The 26,171-nt window shown below is 36.4% G+C and overlaps 1 protein-coding gene across 1 annotated transcript in view; it reads left to right on the forward strand.

Annotated features, from left to right (window-relative positions):
• The first annotated feature begins 8 nt into the window (after positions 1-8).
• The window catches only part of EIF4G3 (eukaryotic translation initiation factor 4 gamma 3), a 348,277-nt gene continuing 322,114 nt past the window's right edge, over positions 9-26,171 (forward strand). The window contains exon 1 of the mRNA XM_023732132.1: positions 9-3,764. The gene's annotated coding sequence lies outside the window, so the exon portion shown is untranslated. The remainder of the gene's footprint in view (positions 3,765-26,171) is intronic.

A 26,171-nucleotide genomic window follows, 5' to 3' on the forward strand; every position in this document is an offset into this window, starting at 1 on the left:
CTCCTTACTGGTGTATAGGAATCCAACTGATTTTTGAATGTTTATCTTGTATCCTGCTACTCTGCTGAATCTTTCTATTAGTTCCAGTAGATTTTCAGTGTTTATATTCTTATCATTGAAATTCTGTTTTCATTGAAAACAGTATTTCTGCTCACAGTTTTATTCACTTGTATTTGTGGCCTGACTGAAATTGTCTTCGTTTAAACAGATTCTGACTAGTGGGAATAAATAAATTGTAATTATGTTATGGAAAAACAGTAAACTGCCAAAGAAGCATTTAAGTAATATGTTAGAGTTTGTAAGGAAAAACTTATGTTCTCTTACACAAGACAGAACTTTGACATCCAGCTTAGGATATTTTCTTTGATCTTTTACTAATCATTATCATTCCCCTTTAAAAGTAGACTGCTTTGGTATTTTGGGTAAGCGTCTGTAATTCTGTGAAAAACACGAAACTTTCCTGGCTTACTCTGTACCCCCCGTTTTCTTTTCCTTTCATGATTGGTTTACCTTCAACATCTATTCTTCTCTGTGGGATTATTTTACTTCTCTGGTCTTCATCTCTTCCTCTGTAAAATTAGTTAACTAGACTAAATCAACTCCCAAGTTTCTTTTGACCTTTACATTTTATTAGCCTGGAATTAGGGCAGAAATAGTCCCACATTCTTTTTTTTTCTTACCTTCCTGGAAATAAAAAGTGACGTTTTGGTTGGTATGGGCTTTTTTAAAAGCAAAATCGGGAGATACATGGGGAATGGGGGTTGGTAACCAAGGAAACCTTAGAGCAATAAAGAATTATCAGAAAAGTTTTAAATTCAGTTGATTTTAGAGATAGTCTTGCCAAAGAACTCTTTTACCTTGGTTATATTGCTTATTACTGGGATTGGAGCACATTTTAAATTTATTTTCTTTTCACCCTCTCTCTTCCAGAACAGTAATCCTTTTAGGGCAGAAAAACTATGAATTAGTAGACCATTCAGACACCGCAGCAGGAGGAGGCACTCCAGACCAGCACTGTCCTATAAAACTTTCTTTGATGATAAAAATGCATCTACATTGTCCAAAATGGCTATGAGTACTTGAAATGGGACCAGTGTGACTGAGGAACTGAACTTTTAATTTAATTAATTTAAATAGCTCTATATTTATATCTGCATGTGGGTATCTGCCATATTGGACAGCACGGCTTCACATTATTCTTTCAACCAACAAAGATTTTCTGGGGGACTCAGCGATATGCCCGACGTTGTGTTATATGCCAGAGATTATAGGAGCTGGCAGTATGGTGAGGGAGATAGACAATTAAAGAGATAGTAGCAATATGGTGTGATAATTGCTGTGTTTTAATGCAGCACAGAGTTCTATATGAGCATAGATAAGGACAACTAATTCAGGCCGAGCATGGATTGTGTTGAGGTTTCTCTTATGTCAGAGGAAATCTGGTATCAAAATATGCCCTTGTATTATACACAGGTAGTCAGCTTGAGTCATTCCTTTTGTTACATCACCACTAAGAGATAAGGAACCACTAGGGCATTCTTATTTGTAAGTGTTTGGGGTCAGCACTGACATTTTTCTGCTTTAACTCTGGAGCTTGTATAGTTAATAGGTCTTCATTTAAGATGGTATCGACTTTATTTCTCTTGTGAAAATCTGTACTATAGAACCCTAGGTCACTAAAGCTGCAGTTTGGCTAAGTGGTTAATTTTATTTTCTCTTCCCCCTCTATTACTATTATTTAGATTGTGGTAAAATATACAACAGTGTTGTGTAACCATCACCACTATCTATTTCCAGGTCTTTTTTATCATCGCAGACAGAAACTCTGTACCCATTAAACAATAACTCCCTATTTTCCCCTCCCTACTAGTCCCTGATAACCTCTATTCTACTTTCTGTCTCTCATGAATTTCCATATTCTAGATACCTCATGTAAGTGGAATCATACGATATTTGTCCTTTATAATCTGGCTGTAAACAATGTCACTTAGCATAGTGTCTTAAAGGTTCATCTATGTTGTAGCATGTATCAGTATTTCATTCCTTTTTATGGTTGAATAATATTCCATTGTATGTATATACCATATGTTGTTTATCCATTCATCTTTTGGTGGACATCTTTTGGCTATTGGGAACAGTGCTGCAGTGAACATTGGTGTACAAGTATCTGAGTCCTTTTATTTGGGTATATAGCTAAGAGTGGAATTGCTGGGTCATAAGGTAATTCTGTGTCTAACTTTTTGGGGAACCACCAAACTGTTTTCCACAGAGGCTGTACCATAAGTGGTTACTTTTGAAGTGGGTGCCATTCAGGTTAGTTTCTAAGGCCATGTCTGCCCTCAAAGTAACATTTTGTTTGTGTTACAAAGTACTAGCCAAGGACACTGCCTTGGTTCTGTGACTCTCAGCAGTATGTATTGCAGAGATCCTTGGGACCAAACTTTGAAGGCTTTGGGACTTTTTTTTGCTTTGGGACTTTTATTTGAATTTGGAGCAGAAGAGTAACTATTCTTATAGCTTCTTTAGGCCCGTCCTCTTGTAGATTCTTCTGGAGATGAGGGAATACCTAGTTAGTTCTTAAGGTTTCTTAGTATTAAGATTAATTCATAGTTGCTTTGGTTTAACTTGTCCAGAACCTTCTCAGCTGTGTAAAACTCCTTGGTTTGGGGAAAGAGTGCCTTAGGCATTTTCTTCTTTCTTTTGGAGTGAGCTTGTGCATTTTTTACTCTTAATCTGGTGTTCATTCTCCTTCACATCAGTCTTCAGGAACTCAGGTCAGTGTGATTTATGTAGCTAATGAATTAATTTTTAAGGCTTCTATTTAGACAATGTTCCAGGGGACAGGTTCTATAAATATACACTTATAGGTTTTTTAAATGGATTGCATTCATCGGTAAACACCTGCTTAGATATGGTTTTCAGGATGGTTTGAAGCTTATTCTTCTGTAATTCTTATATAAGAGCTTAGGTTTTGATACTGTGGTCTGACTTTGAAGAACAGAGGTACGCTGGGCTATTTGTAGTGTAGTTCAGTGTAGTAGTAGGAGGAACAGTTTTACTTCATGTTCGTTAATTTAGAAAAGTGGAGTTCTGTGATTTTAATTTGTTGGGCTAATGAGTTTCGCTGTCAAACCATAAACACATGCTCCAGGTAATTAGAGTTCTGATAATATAGGTCTTTTCTTTTTAAGCATTACTTCCTGTTTGATTTTTTTGTTAAATATCGAATTTAGATTTGGTTACAAATTATTTAGCTAATATTTATTTTTTAAATTTCAATCTAGGATTGAGATTCAACTAATACTTATTGAATATGTTTGAGGTACATTACACATACAGTTTTTTCTATAGATGCTGTAATAGAAATATAATGTGAGTCACCCATGTAATTTTAAGTTTTCTTGTAGTCACATTAAAAAGTAAAAAGAAACAGGTGAAATTAATTTCAATAATATGTTTATTTAACCCAGTATATCCAAAATAATCATTTCAGCATATAATCACTATAAAAGTTATTAGTGAGATATTTAACATTCTTTCTACTAAGTCTGCACTCCAGTGTATATTTTACACTTAACTTACAGCATGTCTCATGTTGCACTAGCAATGTTTCAAGTGCTAGAGATGACCTTTTGAACAATGCAGTTCTGTAGTATATCTAAAGGATAAATATTGTTTTCCTGTCTGCTTTCAGAGAGGATCAGAACTAGCAGAACTGGGGGGCAAGGGAAGAGATGAAGAGGAGAAACTACATGGCAGGAAATGTACGTTAGTAGGGTGATGCCCTCATACTTCTTCCCTATGTGGACTGGGTACTCTGTTACAACTATGCATAACTTTGTCCATGTATTTGCCACTTTGTTGGGATTTTATCACCTGTTATTTATTTATTTTCTTCACTGAACCAGCTGCTTAACGCAGGAACTATGTTCCACAACTCTTGGATGCTTTTTTTTTCCCCTTTTCCTGTGTTTCAGTTTGGATAATTTCTATAGATACATCCTCATGTAGCCTCCAAGTCCATGGATTCTTTCATTAGCTGAGCCTAGTCTACTGTTGAACCTGTTGAAGAAATTCTTTATCTCTGATATTTTATTCTTTATTTCTAGCATTTCCATTTGACTTTTAAAAATATTTTCTATCTCTTTTGCTGAAATTCTCCATCTATTCATGTGTACTGTCTACCTTTTTCACTAAATCTTTTAACATTTTAATCATTTACCAGTTGCCGTTGAGTTGATTTTGACTCATGGCGACCCCATGTGTGTCACAGTAGGACTGTGCTCCATAGGGTTTTCAATGGCTGATTTTTCAGAAATAGATTGCCAGGACTTTCTTTCGAGATGCCTTTAGGTGGACTCTAACCACCAACCTCTTGGTTAACAGCCAAGTGTGTTAACTGTACTACCGAGGGACGTTAGTAATTTTAAAATCCCTGTCTGATAGTTCTCTTGACAATGAGTTGTTTCTTTTTTGTGTGTCTCCTAATTTTTGATTAAAGTTGAATATTGTGTATCGAGTGGCTATGAGTTGGAATCGACTCGACAGCAAAGGGTATTGTGTATGGAAGAACAGCAGATACTAAGGCAGATAGTATTTATGCTTGGCAGTGAGCACACCTGTTCTTCTGTTTGACCATTAATGTGATGTGTTAAGTCAAACTAGTCATAAGTTGAGCCAGTTTGGGGTTTTATAGTCATCATTACCATCAGTGTACCATAGGCTTCAAAGTTTTGTAGTGGTGGGCTAATGTTACCTCCGGTGGTAGAATGCTGTTGCTTGCTACTTGGTGCTAGGATTGTGATTGGAGCAGTTACCCTGCTCCAGCCTCAGTCTTAAGCAGGCCCTATGCACCTGGGCCCCAGAGGTTGAGCTTTGCCGGTGTTCTGCCCCTCCACCCTGTGGCAGCCAACTTTTGCCTTGTATTTGTAGTGGTTCTTGTGTGGGAGTTTCCTACCCTGCCCTCAGTTGTAGGAGACCTTGCTTGGTGTATCAGTGTGGGATCCTCGGCCCAAGATAGTTTCCTGCCCCGCCCCAGCGGGGTGGACAAATTTGCTTAAGTACTTTACCCCAGCAATGAAGATGTTTACTTGTGTTCTGAGGGAGAAGAGATTTGCTGCTCCTTCTCCAGTGGCCTAAGTCCTGTGTATGTAGATACATGTATTATGTATGTATGTATATATATACACATATATATGCACAGGCACATACACTTCCTTAACGAAATGATAAAAGATGCCCAAATTTTTGGCTGGCAAGTACTTTCACTGTTAAATTCCCCATTTACAGGAAATTTACATGAATATTAGACAGTATACCTCAATTTTATTTGCTTACAAACTGTCTACTATGAATCTGCTACTGACTATGCGTTAACTGTAACCAAAGGCTGAAATTTAAATCAGCACTATACCTGCTTTATAGTGACCAAAGCAAAGTTACATGATTGACAGTGTTCAAATTTTTATATAAATTATTTCATGAGTGTTTTTTAAATGTAGAGAGAAATATTTTTCACTTTAACTGCAGATCTAGTTAATTATATAATGTGTAAGACATCTTTAACATAGATGCCATCTTTTTTCACTTACACTTTTTTTTCTTTAGTATTATATGTACTTTTCTTACATTCTGTGCTGCAGGAGCTGGGTTAACTTCATAAATATTAGTACATGGTAGTGCAGTATAAAGGAGTGCTGGTGGCACAACGATTAAGCACTTGGCTGCTAAACGGAAGGTTGGCAGTTCGAATCCACCCATCAGCTCTGAGGGAGAAAGCCCTGGTGATCTGCTCTCATAAAGAAAACCCTATGGGGCATATCTACTGTCACATAGGGTCGCTATGAATTGGAATGGACTTAACGACACACAACAACAGCAGAGCAATATAACATGCTAGCTGCATGGTGAATTATCTTTGAGATAGTTGCTGTTTGAATCACAGATCCTTCAAAACAAACCATTAACATACTAGTGCATAGTAAGGATGGGCTTATGTATACATGTTGTTGTTAGTTGCTATCGAGTCAATTCTGAGTTATGACGACCCGTGTATGAGGAGTAGAACTGCTCCATAGGGTTTTCAGGGCTGTGACCTTTGCTGTTCTAATCCACCAGACGCTCCTTGGAAACTGTACGTGCCAGTTCTACTCTGTCCTATAGAGTTGCTATGAGTCGGAATCGACACAGTGGCACTGGGTTTGGTTTTTTTGGTTTTTGACCGTTTGGAAGCAGATTGCCAAGACTGTCTTCTGAGGCACCTCTGGGTGGGTTTCAACTGCCACTGCTTCAGTTGGTAGTTGAGTGCTTAACCGTTATGCCACTCAGGGTCTCCCTTATGCATAGATGGGGCTAAGGAATTCATTGATTTGTTCATTCATTCAACAAGCATTTATTGCATGCCAGCTATGTACCAGGCATTGTATTAAGAACTGAAGATATAGTAAATAAAAAAGCCCTTCTCTCATGAAATTTTATTATAGCAGGAGTAGAAGATGAGTAAGGAGCCTTGGTGGCACAGTGCTTAAGGTGCTCCGCTGCTAACCAAAATGACAGTTTGAACCCACCAGCTGCCCCATGGGAGAAAGATGTGGCAGTCTGCTTCCGTAAAGATTTATGGCCTTGGAAACCCTGTGGGGCAGTACTACTCTTTCCTATAGGGTCGCTATGAGTCGGAATCAACTTGACAGCGGTGGCTTTGGTTTTGGGGTTTGGATAGAGATAGTACACGAATATGTAAAGTTTAGTGATGATAAGTGCTATGCGTAAAAATAATGCAGGGTGTAAGGATACAGAGAATGATTGAAGTTGGAGAAAGTTGTTATTTTACATAAAGTGGGCAAGGAAGGCTTTTTTTTTTTAAAGAGAAATTTGAGCAGAAGACCTGAAGAAGTGCAGCATTAAGTTGGGGATAGCTGGGTATCTGGGGGTAGAGTGTCTCAGACAGAGGAAACAGTAAATGCAAAGTCTGAGGTTGTCCCATGAAAACATATTTGAGGCATTTTAAGGAGGCCAGTGTAGTTGGAGATGAGGTCACAAAGGAAGTCAGGTACAAGTTCACGTAGGCCATTGTAGAAAATCATAAGGACTTTTGGATTTTATTCTGAGTGAGATAGAAATCCATTTGAAAGTTTTGAGCAGAGAAGTGCTGGGCTGCTAACCAGAAGGTCAACAGTTTGAACCCACTAGCCAGTCCACCGGAGAAAGATGTGACAGTCTGCTTCCGTAAAGATTTACAGCCTTGGAAAGCCTATGGGGCAGTTCTGCTCTGTCCTATAGGATTGCCATGAGTTGGAATCGACTTGACAACAACTGGTTTTGTTTTGTTTTGAAAGGATCACTCAGATTGTACATGTACCCATCGCCTACATTCTGTAATTAATATTCTACTATTATTGATTTATCACATACCTTTCCATTTGTCTGTAGGTAACAGGAGGATCCTGTTGTCTTCCAAAATACCTTTTCCGTTTTCTAGATAATATCTTAAATTCCACTTTCAGAACATTTTTCTTTGAATTTATGGAATCCATTCTTGTAATGAAAAGGAATACTTCCAGAAGCCTCTAAACTATTCTTGGTCAATTTGTATATTAAGGTATATTAAGTGTGATTGAGATTTAGACTCTTGCTGTTTTAAATGATGCTAAAGACACTTGTTGCCTAAGAAGGAAGGGAGGGAATGTCACCATGTGAAGCAGAATGGATTAGAATAGAGAGGTGGAAGTTCTAAGGACAAGCTCAGAGATTTCATCAGTTGTCCTAGAGCTGTCTCTATTGATGTGTTATCTTTGGTACCTTTTGATACCTCATGACTTTGTTTTCTTTATCTTGACATAATGTTTAAGTCTCTTAAGTTTCAGAATCAATGTAGTATGGTATTGTGGTTAAGGGTGCTGACTCTAGAGTCAGAATTCCTAGGTTTGAATTCAGCCTTGGGTAAGTTATTTACTTTGCCTCAGTTTTCTCATCCTGAATTGGGGATAATAAAATAACTTTCCTCCTAGGTTTGCTGTAAATGAATTAATGTGCATGTAACAGGACCTGGCATAGTAAATGCCTAATAGTGTTAGCTATTCTTACTATATGGAATGCATAATCTTAGACCTTCTCTTTAACTCATTGTCATTAACAAAATGAGGTCACTGGGGTAACAGTTTCAGCAGGATTTCAACACTGTTTCTAGGACTTTCTTATTTGCTTTTTTTTCCGTAGTGACTTTGAAAGCAGTTGAATGATTTTAATGGAATGTCCTAACTCTTAGAAGATCATTAAGATATGCCTGGTTCAGTTTTCCATTTTGAAGCAAACTAGTGACCATTAATATTTTAGCTGTTAATATATCCCTGAAATTTTTCTGATGATTATCAGAGATAAATTGTGCTTGGATTACTAATTCATTTACATTTATAGGCTAAAGTGGCATCTTAATTGGGTACTGCTTTAGTTTTATCATATTAATCAGACTTTTGAAAATTGTTCTGTTGTGTTAAAATCTTGTATACTATCATATATTAATTTTACAGCTTTGATGCCATTAAATAAAGTTTAAGTTAGATAAATCTATAATCATCAGAAGTTTTTTAAGAAGAAAAAGGGCAGGTACAATTTTCATGTTTTTACTCCTTGACTAAACTATTGTTCATTCCTATTGCTCGTAATTTTGTTGACTGTGATCGTAAGGGGACCCTGGTGATGCAGTGGTTAAAAGCTTAGGCTGCTAACCAAAAGGTTGGCAGTTTGAATCCACCAGCTGGTCCTTGGAAACCCTATGGGGCAGTTCTACTCTGTTCTGTAGGGTTGCTGTGAGTCGAAATTGACTTGACAGCAACTTTTTTTTTTTTTAAATGATCCTAAGTGTTTACCTTAGTTTTTACATTTTTTATTATCATTTTTCTATCAGATTTTGTTATACTTTTTTTTCTTTTTCCAAGAGCTCAGTTCTCCAGGCATAAAGAACTATCGTAGTATTTTGTTTATCCTAAAGTGACCATGTTATTATACTTTCTCTTTTTTAAAAAGCTCTTCTTCTTTATATCTCATATGCTTCATATGCACAATCCCGATTTGATATTTTTACATATCTGTATTGTAATGGATACACAGTCATTGAGAAATCAGCAGCTTTAAGGGGATATGTAATTAAAATAAATGTACTTTCTCAGATTCGTATCTATGTAGTAGCTGACTTTGCCTGGGTGCATGTTTTGGTAGTGTGGGGGCAGAATCTTTGGGAGAGGACTTGTGGAACTTGTTTTTTAACCTGGATGAGTTGAAACAGTTAATTGATCTGTAGGTGATTTTAGATCTACTTGGTATTAAAGGACAAAACCAGAAAACACTATTGATAGAAAATCATGATTGGAATATTACCCTCCACACTTTTTTGGTTAGCAGTTGAGGAAAAGAGCTCCTTACCTAGGATTTGTTTTCAATAAAAATGAAAATCTTTAGTTTGACCAGTTTAAAATAGTTAGTCTTAATTCTGATAAATTATATTACTTAACTGTTCAGGAATATAGTTTGTTGACAGGACAAAATGAGTGCCATTTTTATGCTTCCTTAAAGAAGGACTGTACAGAAAAATTTCAAAGCTAATATATTGAGGTTTTAACCAGTCTTAAGTGGAACAGCTTGAGAAGATTTCAAAATTCCTTTCTCAAGAGTCTGGCTCTAGTGCAGGAAGTTGGGCCTTTCTCTCCGCTCATACCTTTCTATAAAAACAAAATAAAAGCCTGCTCCAAATTTCTATAAAGTAGTATCGGATTTGCTGACTCTCTGGTGTTAGAAGCAAGTGAAAAAAACAGTTGCCACTGTGTCTATTCGGACTTGTGATGACTCCATGTGTGTAGAACTATGCTCCATAGGATTTTCAATGGCTGATTTCTTAGAAGTAGATCGCAAGGCCTTTTTTCTGAGGTACCTCTGGGTGGATTTGAACCTCAGCCTTTTGTTTAGCAGCTTAGTGTGTTAACTGCTTGTACCACCCAGGGACCCCAAACCAGTTGTCATCGAATTGTCTCCACCTCATGGTGACTCCATGTGTGTCATAGTAGAATTGTGCTCCGTAGGGTTTTCAGTGGCTGATTTTTATGGAGTAGATTGCCGGGCCTTATGTCTGATGTTCCTCTGGATAGAATTGAACCACCGACCTTTGGTTAGCAGCTAAGCATGTTAACCATTTGCATCACCCACGAACTCCTTGAAGCCAGTTGTTGTTGTTAGTTGCCATTGAGTCGTTTCTGACTCATGGCAACCTTATATATAACAGAACGAAACATTGCCCAGTCCTGCGCCATGATCGTTGCTATGTTTGAACTTACTGTTTTGGCCACTACTTTTTCCCGAGGGCCTCCCTTGCCTTCGCTAGCTCTCTTTACCAACCATGATGTCCTTTTCTAATGATTGGTCTTTACTGATGGCACATCAGAGTGAGCCGAGGTCTGGTCATCTTTGCTTCTAAGGATCATTCTGCTTGTATTTCTTTTAAGACTGATTGAAACCAGCTTGTATTTCTTTTAAGACTGATTGAAACCAGTTGTTGTTGTTAGGCACCATTGAGTCAGTTCCAACTCATAGCGACCCTATGTACAACAAAACAAAACACTGCTTGCTGCGCCTGAGCGCATTGTTGCAGCCACTGTATCAGTTCATCTCGTTGAAGATCTTCTTTTTCACTGCCCCTCTACTTTACCAAGCATGATGTCCTTCTCCAGGGAGTGATCCCTCCTGATAACATGTCCGAAGTATGTGATTTGAAGTCTCGCCATCCTTGCTTCTAAGGAGCATTCTGGCTGTACTTCTTCTAGACAGATTTGTTTGTTCTTCTGGCAGTCTGTGGTATATTCGATATTCTTCACCAACACTATAATTCAAAGGCATCAATTCAGAATGGCCAATAACAGTCCATTTCAGCTCACCAATGCCTAGGATATCGATGTTTATGTGTTCCATTTCATTTTTGATGACTTCCAATTTTCTTAGATTCATACTTCATACATTCCATGTTCTGATTATTAATGGATGTTTGCAGCTGTTTCTTCTCATTTTGAGTCGTTCCACATCAGCAAATGAAGCTCCCAAAAGCCTGACTCCATCCACGTCGTTGAGGTCGACACTACTTTGAGGAGGCAACTCTTCCCCAGTCATCTTTTGAGTGCCTTCCAATCGGAGGGGCTCATCTTCTGGCACTATATCAGACAGTGTTCCGCTGCTATTCATAAGGTTTTCACTGGCTAATTTTTTTTTGGAAGTAGACTGTCAGGTCCTTCTTCTTAGTCTGTCTTAGTCTGGAAGCTCAGCTGAAACCTGTCCCCTATGGGTGACCCTGCTGGTGTTTGAATACTGGTAGCATAGCTTCCAGCATCTTAGCAACACACAAGCCCCCACAGTAGAACGCACTGACAGACACATGGGGGATTGAAACCATATAATAAGCATGGTATATAATAAGCAGAGATAACATATATAATATATATATGTCATAAGCACAACATCACATCTTTATTATAGGCTCTAGGATAATAGTTTGAATGTGCACCTCATGAAATACATTTGGAAGATATAATACACCTTGAATTTGAGGAACAGAATATAATAAAACGAAATTCCAGTCCCTAAATTGATCCCTAAACCATCAGAAAGTTAACTATGAGTACCACAGCTTTTCTATCTCATAGAAATCCCTTCACCATATTGTCATTTAATGTATGCTGTTTGTCATCGCTGCAATTATATGATTGAGTAGTATTTCTGCATCTGTGTGATAGAATTTTGCTTGATTATAGTCAAGGAAAGAATTTTTTTGTAGATAAATTTGTTTTCTACTGCTTAAAGTAAAAAGTTGTTCAGTATAATGTAAATCTCTCCCTTTTTTTTGCCATGAGTACCAGAAATATTTAAGGCACATTTTTGGCCCACACATTCTTGTCTACTTCAGCTTTGGTACTGAAGGCATCAGTCCTTTTCTTTGTTTTGGATTAACTCCTTTTTTTCTCTTCAGGATCTTTTGTATCATTTAAGCCTATGACTGTCCTGGAGCCTTTTTAGACTAGGGTAGACCAAAAAAATAAAAATAAAAAAGTTGCAGATCCTTTGAGATAGATAAAAATGTTTTCCAGCCTTTAAATATTTTGATAATTTACCATTAAGAATGGAGAGGATAATGAAGAAGTCAAGAGGAAAGCCTGGCCATCAAATGAAACAGCAGTTTTCCAGAGGATTGTGTTTTTAATTAGTATTGGATTAAATCAGTTATATTTACATTCACATTTCCAACTGTACAGTTTTGCTGTAATACATGATTTTGGCTTGTAAGTCTCTGACCTCTAAAATCATCACGATTCAGGTCTTGCCTGAAACTGTAGCTGTTTTAAACTCAGCATTGCTACTGGTATAAGTGTAATTACACATTATTCACATGTGTAATGCAAACTGGCAGACTAAGCCCCAGCTGATGTGTTAAATGCCCTGGAAAGAAGTTTTTCACACATTTCAATTGTGTTACTTTCTTACGTGAAAGTGCTCAATATTATTTGCCTGGACTGTAGTAATTGAATCACAGCCGAACCAGAATTAGCTCAAACTGAAAAAAATCTACTGTTTTGACCTGGTAGGAACTTTATTCTGAATCTTTGCTAACTGCTGAAAGTATTAAAACATTAGGTGTGTGAAAGCATATTAAATAATGTAGTGTTTATTAAAAAGTAACAAGTTTAAATTTGTAACTCATTTTGCAACTAATTTATGACGTGGAAAAAAATGTCATATTCATCCTCTCTCACCTTGTACTTCATAATTGGTAATAGATCAACAGAAAAAATAAATATCTTCAATATAGGTTGCATGGTTAGTCATTTAGTTTTTTTTTTTTTTTTTTTTTAGTGTCCCAATATATGGGAGAATAGAAATTATTTGGCCTCTTAATAATGTTCACGTGATTTCGCTTTTATTTAGCAATTACGTTTTATTGTTTGATGTAAAGGAGTTTTCATATTTTGAAACATATCCATCCAGAGTCAGCGTGGTGTGAATATTACATAGTAGAAGAACTACTGTGCTGGAGATTAAGGGAAATATCTCAACTCCTTTATTCTTCCAAGTTGAAATATAGAATTGTTTAAGCTTCTCCCTAGCCGTAAAATTCTTTGTTTATAAATACATGAATTCATTTCAGGGAGGACAGAGGGGATGATGGCCATAGGCTGCAGTGGGACTGGAGCTCAGGCAACCTGGGTTAAATGTCTGCTCTAACTCTACTAATTATGTGAGTGTAGGAAAGCCACCTACTCTCTCTGTGCCTCAGTTTCCTCATCTGTAAAATTGGTTTAATAATAGAACCTACCTCATAAGTTGTTTTGAGTCTTAACTGACAAATATATGTAGCATCCTCTTGCAGGGAGTGCAGTGATTCAAGCTAAGGTGGAAAATTTGGGGGATGTATTTAAATTAACTTCATTCTAAGCTAGATAAAGTACACTGAAATGGTTATTTTATGTATGTTGTGAACAAATGATTTTCGATTGGCTTGGCCTGGGTTCCACATAATTGCCTATTTAAAAGTTTATTTATTTCTCACCACAGATATTTTGGGTGGTGCTAACCCTCAGATTGGAGCCCTGGTAGTGCAGTGGTTCTACTCTGTCTTGTCAGTTTGCTGTGAGTTGGAATCGACTTGATGACATCGGCTTTTTTGTTGTTTTTTTTTAACCCTCAAATTAATGGAGTTGATGTCTTTGGTGGTCATTGCTAGAAAATAAGAAATGTGAGTAACCATGGTTAGAAGTACACTTTAAAAAAAAAATATGTGTGCCTAGAAACTCAATGGTAGAGAGCACAGCATGGGAAGGGAAACTTCGCAGTGATATTTCTTCCTCTGTTTTCTTCATTAAGACATTTTATAGGTATTTCAAGCCTTTAGCTTCGTTTCTGTAGATCTTGGCCTTCCCCTGTTTTTTACCTAGTACAGACAGCTTCACTGACTTAGCTGAGAAGAGCAAAGCTGTGGGAAAGTGAGAAGAGGAAATAAATGTCCTCCTACCACCTCCTAGTTCCTCATGAAAAACATTGCTGTCTTTGTATCTTTGGTCAGCTTCTTTGGAAGTTGTTCTTTCTTTTACAAAGCTCTTCTATTATCTAGTTTTTTTGGATTTCTTTCTGTTTATTGAGGTGAAATTCATATAACGCGCAGTTAACCATTTTAAAGAGTACCATTCAGTGGCATTTAGTATATTCACAATGTTATGCAACCACCACCTCTGTAGTTTCAAAACTTCATTACTCCTAAAGAATACATTGTGCGCATTAAGTACACACTCCTCTTCCTCTCATTTTCTGGCAACCACTAATCTATTTTCTATCTGTATAGATCTACCTGTTCTAGATATTTCATATAAAAGCAATTATATAATATTCGTTTATGGCATCTTTCACTTAGCATAACGTTTTTGAGGTTCATTCATGTTATAGCATATATCAAGACTTCATTCCTTTTTATAACTGAATAACACTCTATTTTATGTATATACCACAATTTGTTTATTCATTTATTCATTGATGGATATTTGTTATTGTTAAGTGCCATCAAGTTGGTTCTGACTCATAGCAACCCTATGTATAACAGAACCAAAACACTGCCCATTTCTGCACTATCCTCACAGTCGTTGCTATGTTTGAGCCCATTGTTGCAACCACTGTGTCAGTTCATCTCTTTGAAGGTCTTCTCTTTTTTGCTGACCCTCTACTTTACCAAGCATGATGTTCTTCTCCAGGGACTGATCACTCCTGATAAGACAGGGATGAAGTCCAGTTTATCTCTCCTATCTTTTGTTACCTGTAGTTTTGGTGTCATATTTAAGAAAACCATTGCCAAATCCAAAATCATGAATATTTGCCGGTGTGTTTTCTTCTAAGAGCTTTATAGTTTTAGCTTTTAAGTTTAGGGCATTGATTAATTTTTTTTTTTTTTTAATGTGGTGTAAAGTAAGGGTTCAGCTTCATGTTGCATGTGAATATCCAATTGTCCAAGCACCATTTGTGGAAGAAACTGTTCTTTCTCCATTGAATGGTCTTGACACTCTTGTTGAAAATCATTGATGTTACCATTGATGTGAGGATTTGTTTCTGAACTCTCTATCCTATTCCATTGGTCTGTAAGACTATATCAGTACTACAATGTTTTCATTGCTGTAGCTTTGTAGTAAATTTTGAATTTGAGAAACGTAAGCCCTCCAACTTTGTTCTTCTTTTCAAGATGGTTTTGATTCTTTTGGGTCCCTTGGAATTCAGTATGAATTTGAGGATAGATTTTTCCATTTCTGAAAAAAACACTGTTGGGATTTTATAAGGATTGCGTTGAATCTGTAGATTTGAGTAGTATTGTCATCTTAACAATATTAAGTCTTCCTGTCTCTGAATATAGGATATCTTTCCATTTATTTAGGTCTTCTTTAATTTCTTTCAGCAGTGTTTTATAGTGTACAAGTCTTGTGCTTCCATGTTTAAATTTACTCCTAAGTATTTTATTGTTTTTGATGCTATCATAAATCGCATTGTTTTCTTAATTTTCTTTTTGGATTGTTCATTGCTAGTGTATAGAAATACCACTGACTTTTGTATGTTGGTTTTATATACTAAAGCTTTTATGAATTCGTTTATTATCTCCAACAGGTTTTTTTTTTTCCTGGCAGTAATCTTTTTTAAAAATTTATTTTGTTCTAATAGTCTTTTTGTATGTGAGTTTTTTAGGGTTTTCTAGATATGTGATCATGGCATTTGCAAATAGAGATAGTGTCTTAGTCATCTAGTGCTGCTGTAACGGAAATACTACAAGTGGATAGCTTTAACAAACAGAAGTTTATTTTCTCACAGTTTCGTAGGCTAGAAGTCCAAATTCAGGGTGTCAGCTCCAGAGGAAGGCTTTCTTTGTTGGCTATGGAAGAAGGTCCTTGTCATCAGTCTTTCCCTGTACTAGGAGCTTCTCTGTGCAGGAACCACGGGTCCAAAGGACGCGCTCTGCTGCTCGCGCTGCTTTCTTGGTGGTATGAGGTCCCCCTGTCTCTGTTCACTTCTCTCTTTTATATCTCAAAGAGATTGGCTCAAGACACAATTCAATATCGTAGATTGAGTCCTGCCTCATTAACATAACTTCCGCCTGTCCCACCTCATTAACATCATAGAGGTAGGATTTACAACACATAGGGAAATCATATCAGATGACAAAATGGTAGACAGTCACACAATACTGGAATCATGGCCTAACCAAATTGATAAACATATTTTTGGGGGACACAGTTCAATCCATGACAGATAGTTTGACTTCTTCCTTTCCAATTTACTTCTTTCTTCTTCCAATTTTCTTTCTTTTTCTTACCTAATTCCTCTGGCTAGAACTTCTAGTACTATGTTCAGTAGAAGTGGTGAAAGTGAGCACTTGTCTTATTCTTGATCTGAGAGCAAGTATAGAATGCCCGTTGCTCTTTTGCCTTATTGGCCTTTTACATCTTAGTCTTAACATTCCTCTGCAACTCTTTTCAGTTCCTTCTTCCACGTGGGATAGTTCTTGATCATCTCAGTCCACAAATATTTCATTGTTTTCTGAATTCCTGTGGAGTCACTGACATCACTGATTGATATTCCTCAAAAAACTTCTTGGATTTGTTGATTATTTGTTATATATTATTTAACCAAGCAAATTGTGAACTCTTTGAAGATGACTGTGTTTTGTAGTACAATACCCTGCACATACGGGCATTTAATTATTCCTTTTTATATCCTAGTTGCCTAATACAGTGCTGTGCAGGTACTAGGCCCCTGCAGATTCTTTTGTGGTCACCTTTGATAACGTTTTTGATAGATTTCTATCACATTTCACCATGAAATTGAGATTTGATGGCCCCAAAGTTGAAAAACCTCTTTTTCCTTTTTCCAAAATAAAATTAGTGTGACTATTTTGCTTGCAGATTGCTTTGTGAATCTGTTCATATCACTTACCTACAAAAATATCTGCATTCCTCTTTCTCTTTATAAATTCGTTGTAAAGTTTTTAGTTTATTTAGTATTTGGGTAGATGATGATTAAAGCCGTAGGATGAAAATGTTGTTTACTGAGATGTTTGCCATAGGATAAACATGTCATTTACTGAGATATTTGATGTACTGTTAACTGTTTTATCTCTGCTGCATGCTGGATGTAATGTCCAAGAGGGTGGGGACTTAGTTTTCTTAATAACTAACTGTATCTCCAGATTATAAAAATGATGTGTAGCATGAAGTAGGCTGTTAACCAATATTTGTTGAATAAATGAAAGAGTGAGTGAATGAATGGAGGCCTGAATCTTATAGGAATGAAAATATTTATGTCCTTCTCTGTAGCTCTGCATTATTGCATTTGAATTTTATATAAGCTGAGAAATGTTTATTGCATGTGTTCCCAATTCCTTGATGTGGGAAGACCAGATGAGATTTCAACTCAGAAACCAAAATGGGATATGGTGTTTGTTTTCCTTTCTGTTGATGTGGTGAATGGGACTTAAGGCCCAGATAGGGTAGGCTTGGATGGTGATTCCAGTGGAGTTGCCAGTTAAAGGGGCTAGGCAACCAGGAGGATCAAAGGTATAGGGCTGAAATGGAGATGGGAAGTGGTGGTGTCATGAACTAGCAAAGCCAAGAAAGGTAGTAGAGTGGGGAAATGACATCTGGTCTGGAGGAGCTTGGGAGACGATGCATGGATCACTTGCGACTTTTTACTGGACTCCAGAACAGGCTTAAATGATCAGGCCAGGATCTGTCAAAGGAGTAAAATACTTCTTTTTACATTACAGCCAAAAGTTGGTATACACATTAACAAGAAATAAATACCAATAAAGAGGAATAGGTCTCCTGTTATCTTAGGTCAGCCTTACAGTTGTGTTTTAGAATTAATTTTGTCAATTTGTCAAATGTTGGAGTTTTATTTTTGTCTTCTAGCTGCACATAAATTCTCCTGAATTTATGGTTTTTGTATAGATGATCCTTTTTTCAAGGGTGTTCCACTCTTTTCCAAGTCTTGTGTGTCATTTGTGTGAAAGGATGGTAGTAGTTTAGACCTATTCTTTTGGCTTTGGTAAAAATTAATTTTCTTTCAGTTTGATGGTATCCATTACCTTTAGATAGTTATTTCTGGACTGCTGGATGCTGAGGTCTGCAGCCTTGAAGACAAATGGTGATCAGTCCCTTTTCAAAACCAGCATAGTACTTTGGACTAATGATAACCTAAATTTCACATTCTAGCGAAATTCCACATTCTGTCAGAGTTTCATTGGCAATACAAAATTGAAATCTAACAGTTAATTCTTAGTACTGGAAGGAAATACACTAATTGTTAATAGTGATTATCACTGGCTTATAAAATTGCATGGTTTTAAATTTCTTTTTAGAGTTATATTTTTAAAGTATAAACAAAGTATATGTATTTTATAATAAAGTTACTTTTGAATGCCAGTAATGAAGGTAAGCAAAATACATGATGCAATAAGTAAAAGGTAGTAATTGTATGCACACTACATTAACTTTGTAAGAAAACACATATATAGGAGAAAAGACTGGAAGAAAGTAGATTAAAATGCTAGGAATAATTGGTTTAGGGAAATAGAATTATGGGTAGTTTAAAATTTTTCTATTTTACACTTTTTTTGGTAATGTGCTTATAATATTTTGAAAATTATAGTAAAAGAATCAGTGGCCACTTACCTTTCTACTCAGGTAGCATATTTTGTGGCAGTGGTTTAACTGGCAAAATTGACAACCAATTCAAGAGGCTTAATTTGGCAGGCTGTTTATTGTTGCAATTTAAGCAAAAGTGTAGTAGACCTTTCCTGTTTTCTGTGTGGTATGAAACATTGATGATAGATGGTTAGGGTAAGGGAGTAGGAGAAGCTAAGGTTGATTATTGCAGCTTCATTGGCCTTCTGGACAAATGATGATGCTGTTAATGGTGAACAGCAGGAGGAGGGAAGTGCTTTGGGGGTAGGTAGTAGGATTGGATAGATTATGCCTGTAAAAATGGCGTGGCAGGGGTGTCTGACCTCCTCTAACTTCACAAAGGGGTAGGAGAGAGAATCGAGATCAACAACAGCCCAAGGCTGATTCCTATGAGGCAGAGGTGAGACATACCTCCTTTTACCAGCCGTTTTTACCAGTTCTGACACCATCTGTCTTTCCCACTGTGTACTCTACTTTTCTGTGAGTTTGATATTTCATTGCCATAGCCACACAACTCACAGATTGTACTCATACTTATGGGGTTTATTAGGGAAGTAACAGATTACAGTTCAAGTTTAGGAATGCTCAGGGTACAGTTCTTTGATCAGGACAGCCTCTTCTCAGCTGCGCCTGCAGGCAGGTCTCTTTCTGGCCCTCAACCCTTCTGCCTCTCTGCCTGGCCTCTGCCCTGCTTGAGCAGGTGTTACAAAACTCTTTTAGCTCTGCCAGTAAGTGTCTAGAAACACCCCCACTTAATCATTGTGTGTGACTCACAAAGACTGTGGCTAGAAGGGCCATATTAAGTATTTCATTGTACCGCACAGTGCCCATTTTGTTTGAGTGTGGAACTTTAAGTAGGACATCTTTAGCAGACAGTAAGACATTTTATCAGTTAGAATAATCTGGGTTGTAGTTACAGGTTTGTGAGTCATAACTGTAAATGTGGCCATTAAAACATGATATATGCTAGCTGTGTTCAAAACTCAGTGAGTTTTGATATAGGAACAGTGCAGGAAGGAACTGCTGCTCACAAATTATTCTTTTCACCGTAAACTTTGTGTATCACAGTTGTGTTAGTAGTGACAGCTTAATGGTTGGAAGACATTGAAATGATACATAATTGCTAATGTACATATGTGTGCTGTAGTTAGCATCCATTGTAATAAAAGAACCTAATTTTCCCCTCCCATCTTTTTGGGTTGAGGTGTGAGTTGTTTCACAAGGTCAAACAGGGAAAAGTGGAAGTGTGTTCAGGTGTTAGTTTTGATATTTTATTTTATGTCAAATGTTAGGTCCAAAGCTGTGTTCTCATGTTTCTTTCTTTTTTTAATAACAAAAATTTTGTGTTTGGTGAAGGTTTACACAGCAGTTTAGGGTCCCATTCAACAATTTCTACACAGGTTCTCCATTGATATTGGTTACATTTTCACTATGCATGAACATTATCATTATTTCCGTTCTGGTTGTTCATTTCCATTAATCTAGTTTCCCTGCCCCCTTATATTCTCATGTTTGTTTTAAAGTAATTATTAACCATTTGGTCTCGTATAGGTGCTTTTTTAAAAGGAGCACAGTACTTACGGGTGATATTCGTTATTTTTTGAGCCAGTTTGTTATTTAACTCAGGGATTAATTTCGGTTAAAGGTTTGAAGAGTATCTCAGGGCAATAGTCTTGGGGAATCCTCCAGTCTCAACCAGTCCAGTAGGTCTGGGTTTTTTTTTTATAAATTTGAGGTTCTGTTCCACATTTTTCTCCCATTATTTCAAAGTCCATCTGTTGTGGCCTTGATTAGAGCAGTCAGTAAGTGTTAGCTGGGCACCATCTAGTTCTTCTGGTCTTAGGGTAGACGAGGCTGTGGTTCGTGTAGATTATTTGTCCTGTAGAGTAGTTTCTTCGCTGAGTGTTTGGTTTCCTTCTTTCTCTTTTGTTGCTCTGATGCTTCTTGAAATTTAACTGTTATTGCATATATGTGCATTCATAAATTGAGGAAATAAAATGTATCTTTTAAACATTTTGTTATTAACACTAAGAACCTGCTTTGTGGATAATTTTTTGTTGAAAATATTACTATATAGGAAGCTTTTTATATTTATTATAGCATATGAAAATTCCCTTAAAAAAAAAAAAAAGCTACCATTTGTTCAATGTCTACTAGGTGCCAGGCTTGTTAAGAATACCATTTTATAGATTAGGAAACTATGCTTAGTGGTGGGACTCAGATTCTAGCTTAGGTCTAATTTTAAAGTTCATACCCTTGGTCTTACACTGAGATGCATCTTGGGTATTGTGAGTTGTTGAGATTCATATTCAGTACCCTAGTCTCCCCTCCACCCATGTTAGTTGTGATATGCATATTTAAAAACTGGTAACTTGGATTTAGATATTTACTGAAGATTGTATGTGTAGTGTGTTAGATTTTTTTTTTTTTCCATCAAAACTTGAAATGGGAATGCTATGTTGGTTTATAATTTGGCCACATTTTACTTATAAAGGATTGATTACTGGATTGTCACAGATTGGATTAAGATGTAATTGAAAGGAAATGAGAAACTTGAAGATGGACTAGATTGAGAGGTTGTTGTAAAGATTAATAGAGTCACTTATCTAGTATGTGTATTTTATCGGCTCCAGTGTATGAAAATAATTGATAAAAATTATCTTTGCAGTTGGAATATTAGTCCAAATTGTTCTGTTAACACTCTGATACATTCATTTCTCTATTTTAACTTGTCTCTTATCCAACAATCTGTATCATCAGGTTTTCATAATTGTGAATGACCCGTATTTTAGAAATTTTATTCTCCTTCCTTATACTTATAGTGAGCGATCTTACATTTTAGAAAATTTTAGAACAATAATGATAATCGATTTTAGAGACAGTTTTTAAGAGTTGTTAAAAATGACAGCATAGTTATATATGTACAAAATTTTAGAGAGATCTGTAAGAAACTTGACATTGGTTACCTCTGGGAGAAGAAAATTGGATGATGGAAGATTTTTACTTTCTACTTTATATCCTTCTGTACTGGTTGAATTTTTTTAATCAATGAACAAGTAGAACTTAAGAAAAGTAGTTAAAGTTAATAGCACAGGGCTATGGTTATAGCTGCAGTTTTCTTTGTCCCTATTTTTAAAGTACATAATACTTAATTCTTCCATTTATTTACCAAATAAATGTAGCTGACATGCTTTATTTTTATTATATTCCTACACTCTCACTGAAGTACTGTTTCATTTCAGAAGTCAGTATGGTTTCCAGAAAATTGTTTAGTGGTCCTTCGGGACTAGAAGATTTATTCATTTGCAAATCCTGACCTAGAAAAAATGAGGTTGCAAAGTACATGAATTTTGCTTTTCATTCACTACTGTCTTTTTAAAGAAAACTTAGCTGTGTGACCTCAGCAAGTTACTCCTCTGAAACTTTTTTCTCTTTGTTTAGTAAGACATTTATTTTGTAAGATTATCTTCCAGAACTCTTCCAAATCTCTGATTCTATAATTTTATACTCATTTCAATTCAAAGGTGCAATTCAGTAATCTTTAAGGGAGTGATATAAGCAAAAGTCCTAGTTGACAAAAATGTAGATAACCTTCAGAATAAACTTTAATAATTAAAATGTATTTGCAATTTGATTTATCTGATAGTGAATTCTAATGTTAGCGCTACATGAATCAGCCATGTCCATACATAAGATCTTAGTTATGAAGTGGCATTTTGAAATGAAAACTTCCAGTAATGAAGATACATTAACTTTCTGTTTATTGATTTAAAACAATTTTTTTAATAGCAAATCAGCATTTCTATTTTTAGCCTTAATACTGGAGACTAGCTTCTTTTCTTTGTTTAGAACCTCAAAGGAGATGGTGTCCTATGCCAACTGTAGTTTTATAGATAATTACACATTGGGCTATCAATCAAATTTAATTAAACTGTGACAGCTTCTTTGATTAATTTGCCTGAATTGGTTAAGTTATGGCAGTGAAGAAAATAGTTACGATCTATACCCTGAGGATTTATTATTTTCAAAGCAAGTGTGTTGTTCTGAAATGTGAGGCCTCCAGTTTTGAACTTGTGTTATTTGTCCGTATGTGAAGTGCTCAGTAAAACATTGAACTGCTGTCTTCATTAGAGAAGCAGCCTCCTTTGATTACTTGTCCTTTTGAAAAATACCTGAACACAAAAATGAAATGTCTTACTTCATTTAAATTTTTCTGATGTCTCCTCAGGCCAAAAAAAAAAAAAAAGGGATTATCATTGCTGGAGTCCAGATTGGAAGCTTCTGTAGTTTACTGAATGAACTGGATTGAAAGGGCCAATGTGAAATAGAAATGCAGTTCCTGGAATTTTGTTTAATAATAAAGTGAGCACATGAGTTCTTTTTGCTGGCCTGTAATAGACAAAGACCGGGTAGCTGCATGCTTGGAAAGCTTTTCTGTGTCCATGCAGTCTTCATTCTTATTGTAGGCAGGCAGCTGAGGAGACATCCCCTAAAGAGGCAGAACTCCTCCTCCTCCCTCTTCTCCTGCTTTCTTTTTACTATATACTGGGATATTCAAAGGCCTTGCATTGACCAGAAAGACAAAGGGTGCTTTCATTCTCTGGGTTTAGCCATAGCTTGTGTGCTGGGCCTTTGTTATGGCTTGCACTAGCCCTTTCTCTTTTGCCACCCCCAGTCTCATTGTTAATACTTTGTAGCAGCAACTGTATCATTTTTAGAATTTTACCTCATTTAAAAATAAACAGTTGCAAAAGAAAAATCCAATTTTTGAAAACTGAAAAATGCCAAGAAAGCTTAATTTCCTCCTGTGTTTATTTCATTAAACAAAGTGCTCTGTTATAGCTAAGTGCCATAGTACTAGACTTGATCTTATTGAAATTATTTTGTATCATTTAAAAAGTATGGTCAAAACGAACCTTATTTCCTTTCTGTATGACTATATCCCATCTAACTCATTGTTAATGCTTGATATTCATTCATGAAATACAAGAATCTTTTCCACCAGTGTTAGATGGTTTATTTTTAGTATAGTTTTAAAATTACTCAACACTTTTATATTTATTTTATCAGATAATATGGAGACTTTTGGTAGTTGTGTGAATAATTCGAAGAATACGTCTTGCCTCAGTAGAATGGACCGTTCAAGTTGATGTCTCTCCTATAGATTAATGTTAATAGTGTTGCTTTTGTCCCAAACTTTGCTTACATAGAAGTAAATCATCAAGACGAAGTAAGCAAAAGTTATTAGTTTTTTATACATGTTACATTTGGATATGTAAACTTTATCAGATAGAGCTGGACTGTATTTTACAATTTTACTTTGAATTTGCACTACCCAAAAGTTATCGCCGTCATTTTTTCCAGACAGGTAATTTTCTAATGAAATATTTCGTACATATAGAAAATTATATAACAAACACTTGTGTACCTTGTTGTTAGTTGCCTTCAAATTGATTGAGACTCATGGCGCCCCCATGTATACAGAGTAGAACTGCTCCATAAGATGTTGAAGGCTGTGACCTTTTAGAAGCACATTGCTACCAGGCCTGTCGTCTGAGACACCTCTGGGTGGATTCAAGCCACCAATGTTTTGGCTAGTAGTTGAGAGCTTAACCGTTTGCACCACCTAAGAATGCTTTGTCATGTTTGCGTTTTTGAGAAAAATTTTGTTGAATTCTAATGTCTTAAATCTGTATATTGTGAAAGTTTATAATTTTTTCTCTTACATAAACCTGGTAAGTGCTATCCTTGATACCATGCAGTATCTGCTGGAAGTATTTGTGACAATTTTAGGTTCTATTTAATAGCCTCAATATTAAATGAGCATATATATTAAATTTTTAGACAGTAATGCCTCGTTGTCACATACTCACAAAAGGGAATATAACATACATGGTGAAATTTTATTTACAGGTATGTTATATAAGCTGGTATGTAAATATGCCATTGAAAACTGAGGAGAATTTTGTTATTTCATAATTTGTTCAGCTGCTAATAAAATATTAGATTTCATTTTGACCTTTATATTAGAAAGAGGAATTGCTCTTACAGGTCATAATATTAGCAGTGGTTTATTGTGTGCTGCCCTTTAACAGGCACTGAGTTAAATGCTTTAAATAAATCACCTTATTTAAACTATACCTCACCTCTCCGAGGTAGGTGCTATTATTTATTGTCCTCATTTTCCAGGTGAAGAAATGTATATTTAGGGATGTTAAATGTAACTTGCCCAGGAAATAGCACAGGTAGTAAGTGGAAGAACTAGAATGGCATAATCAAATTTGTACGCTGCATTACTGACGTGAATACATTGCCTTCTAAGGTCAGTGTTATTAGAAGTGTTACAGTATCCCTCTTCGACACAGACTGAAATTGATCTGTTTTCAGTTAAGTTCTGGGCTTCAAGTTGAAGTATATTCAAGTTCTTTGAAACCTAGATGTTGGCTGTGATTATCGGTTTTAGTTTATAGATGGAAGAGCTTGTGTGAGATGTGAGTGATCCACCTCACAGCTCTTGGACTGAGCCAGCCTTACTGGGCAGGTCTGTCTCAGTTGCTGCACCCAGTCCAGAGTGATGTCTCATGAAGTGGTTGCTTAGCTACTTAAAACTGAAGTTAGAGTAAAGGAAAAGAGTGATGAAGGAAAGGAAGAACAAGGAGTCTTTGTTTTTCTAGTGATTTAAACTGGACTGATGAGTGAGGGACTTATGGGAAGGGCCTAGAGCATAAGATCCCAAGGGTGAGTTGAAGAAGGAGAGTTACTGACCATGGGCTAAGGCCCAGATGGAATATCTGCAGTGGGGGAAACAGCAGAGAAGATTGTCATTGCTGTAGTTATTTTAGAAATTTACTAAACATAAAATGCACTCCAGCATACATACTAAGTTTGTTCTTTTCTTTTTCCCAGAAAGAACATTAATCATATTTCATTTCTCAAATGTACAGTGGTTATCCTCTGTGTGAATGAAAAAGTCTTTGGATTTTGTTTCATCGCCTCATTTGATGACCATTTTTGCATTAATTTAGCATAACTATATTTGTGGGTGTCTTGGGTGCCCTTGGAGCCCTGGAGGCGCAGTGATTAAGAGCTTGGCTACTAACCAAAATGTTAGTAGTTTGACTCCACCAGCCTCTCCTTGGAAGCCCTATGGGGAAGTCCTACTCTGTCCTGTGGGGTTGCTATGAGTTGGAATCGACTTAATGGCAATAGGTTTGATTGGTTTTTTGGGGCACCTGTCTTACTTAGCTAGTGCTGCTAGAACAGAAATACTGTAAGTGGATGGCTTTAACAAACAGAAGTTTGTTCTCGAACAGTCTAGTAGGCTAGAAGTCCGAATTCAGGGTATCAGCTCCAGGGGAAGGCTTTCTCTCTCTGTCGGCTCTGGAGGAAGGTCCTTGTCATCAATTACTGAGCTTCTCAATGCAGGAACCTTGG

Source organism: Trichechus manatus, unplaced genomic scaffold (genome assembly GCF_000243295.1).
Source record: "Trichechus manatus latirostris isolate Lorelei unplaced genomic scaffold, TriManLat1.0 scaffold00048, whole genome shotgun sequence".
NCBI classification, from domain to species: Eukaryota; Metazoa; Chordata; class Mammalia; order Sirenia; family Trichechidae; genus Trichechus; species Trichechus manatus.